The sequence below is a fragment of the Monodelphis domestica genome, chromosome 1, assembly GCF_027887165.1.
Source record: "Monodelphis domestica isolate mMonDom1 chromosome 1, mMonDom1.pri, whole genome shotgun sequence".
NCBI classification, from domain to species: domain Eukaryota; kingdom Metazoa; phylum Chordata; class Mammalia; order Didelphimorphia; family Didelphidae; genus Monodelphis; species Monodelphis domestica.
Genome location: NC_077227.1, coordinates 368,205,441 through 368,208,251, shown reverse-complemented (window position 1 = coordinate 368,208,251; position 2,811 = coordinate 368,205,441). Strand labels below are relative to the sequence as shown.

Genomic DNA, 2,811 nt, shown 5'->3' with positions numbered 1-2,811 from the left:
TAAGAAGCTTTATGTCTCAGGTGATATCAATTTTTTTTAAATTATGAAATGCAAAGGTAGATGGGGTAATCCAATGTCATTGATGATTTCTGATAAAATCACATCTAATACAATCCAAAGACATGAGAATCAAATTTAAAGAACTGAAGGGAAGAAGAATTCAAAAACTTGTCTGACATTTTTCATTTTTTAGTTGGTCATTGGAATTAGCTAAAATACTTTAAAGTGATCAGAATGTAGATTGGGCGACTATGTGAAGTAATTATTTGGGAGTATAGATCATGCCCACTCTGATGGTAATACAGAGAAGTCACAAAGTCACATGGTGTGCAGGAAGACCAGACTCCTGGGTTCCCCAATGGCAGAGACATCAAGACATGGGCAAGGATGTGGAGCCAAAATGTTTGGTGATTTTTTCCCATTTGAATTAGTTTATTTAGTCAATTTAGAAGATTATTCCTTGGTTACAATAATCACATTATTTCCCTCCTTCCCCTCCACTGACCCTTCCCATAGCCAATGCGCAATTTCATTGGGTATTACTTGTGTCCTTGATCAAAACCTATTTCCATGTTGTTGATGTTTGCATTAGGATGTTCATTTAGACTCTACATCCCCAACCATATCCATTCTATCCATGTATTCAAACAGTTGTTTTCCTTCAGTATTTCTACTCCCACAGTGTTTCCTCTGAATGTGGATAGTGCTTTTTCTAGTAGATTCCTCCAAGTTGTTCAGGGTCACTGCATCTCCACTAATGGAGAAGTCCATTACATTTGATTGTACCACCATGTATCAGTCTCTGTGTACAATGTTCTCCTGCTTCTACTCCTCTCTGCATCCTCCACTTTATTATTCCTTTTACCACAATAGTATTCCATCACCAACATATACCATAATTTGTTCAGCCATTCCCCAATTGAAGGGCATCCCCTCCTTTTCCAATTTTTTGCCACCACAAAGAGCGCAGATATGAATATTCTTGTACATGTCTTTTTTCCTTATACTGTCTTTGGGGTACAAACCCAGCAGTGCTATAGTTAAATCAAAGGGCAGACAGTCTTTTATCACTCTTTGGGCATAGTTCCAGATTGCCTTCCATAATGGTTGGATCAATTCAAAACTCCAACAGCAATGAATTAATGCCCTCACTTTGCCACATCCCCTCCAACATTCATTACTTTCCTTTGCTGATTTGTTAGCCAATCTGCTAGATGTGAGGTGATACCTCAGAGTTGTTTTGATGCATTTCTCTGATTATGAGAGATTTAGAACACTTTTTCATATGCTTATTAATAGCTTTGATTCTCTATCTGAAAATTGCCTATTCATGTACCTTGACCATTTATCAATTGGAGAATGGCTTGATTTTTTTGTACAATTGCTTCAGCTCTTTATAAATTTGAGTAATTAGACTTTTGTCAGAGGTTTTTGTAATGAAGATTGTTTCCCATTTTGTTGCTTCCCTTCTAATTTTGGATGCATTAGTTTTGCTTGTACAAAATACTTTTAATTTGATGTAATCAAAATTATTGATTTTACATTTTGTGATTTTTTTCTAGGTCTTGCTTGGTTTTAAAATCTTTCCTTTCCCAAAGATCTGACAAGTATACTATTCTGTGTTCACCTAATTTACTTATAGTTTCCTTCTTTATATTCAGGTCCTTCACCCATTCAGAGTTTATCTTGGTGTAGGGTGTGAAATGTTGATCCAAACCTAATCTCTCCCATACTCTCTTCCAATTTTCCCAGCAGTTTTCATCAAATAGTGAGTTTTGGTTCCAAAAACTGGGATCTTTGGGCTTATCATAGACTGTCTTGCTGAAGTCATTTACCTCAAGACTATTCCACCAATCCTCCTTTCTGTCTCTTAGCCAAATTGTTTTGATGACCACTACTTTATAGTATAGTTTGAGATCTGGGACTACAAGTCCTCCTTCCTTTGCACTTTTTTTTCCATAATTTCCCTGGATATCCTTGATCTTTTGTTCTTCCAAATGAACTTAATGGTTTTTTTTTTCTAATTCAGTAAAGAAGTTTTTTTGGTTGTTCAATGGGTATGGCAATAAATAAGTAAATTAATTTGGGTAGGATTGTCATTTTTATATTGTTAGGTCATCCCACCCATGAGCAATCAATAATTTTACAATTGTTTAGATCTAGTTTTTATTGTGTGGAGAGTGTTTTAAAAATATGGAATGCTTCACAAATTTGTGTGTCATCCTTGCACAGGGGCCATGCTAATCTTCTCTGTATCGTTCCAATTTTTAGTACATGTGCTGTCGAAGCAAGCACCCAAAAGGCTGGCATTTTTCTGTGGAATGGCTTCCTTATCTCATCAGAGGACCTTTAGAAAGTAGCAACAGTCCCAGCTCTCCAGCAAAATAAAGAACCAGTTCTAGTAAGGTTTTAATAATTCTCTCTCCTCTCTCTCTCTGTGTCTCTCTCTGTCTCTCTCTATCTCTCTCTGTCTCTCTGTCTCTCTCTATCTCTCTCTCTCTTTCTCTCTCTCTCTCTCACCTAATTAGTAAATGTTTATAAATTGGGTGATTGAGGCTCTAGATCAAATTTATTTGTCACAGTGACAATAATTGAATTGATCACTGAAATTTAAAATTTGCTAATGTTAAATTGACTCAGGGTACATATGCCATCAATTCATCATATTTTTCCATTTAAGTCCATCATTTAAAGAATCTGTTGCTCTAATGACACAGTATATTCTTATAGACAAGAATGAGGATATTAGTTTAAAGTGAAACAGGACACTCCCCTTTCACCAAAATGAATAAAGGTTACAATGAGAATGGT

The 2,811-nt window shown here is 35.8% G+C and overlaps 1 non-coding gene across 1 annotated transcript; it reads right to left on the bottom strand.

Moving 5' to 3' along the window:
• Window positions 1-2,187: 2,187 nt before the first annotated feature.
• Window positions 2,188-2,295, bottom strand: LOC130456818 (U6 spliceosomal RNA). Its single transcript, XR_008915839.1, has one exon. It is a non-coding gene; the product is annotated as a U6 spliceosomal RNA (small nuclear RNA).
• Window positions 2,296-2,811: the final 516 nt, after the last annotated feature.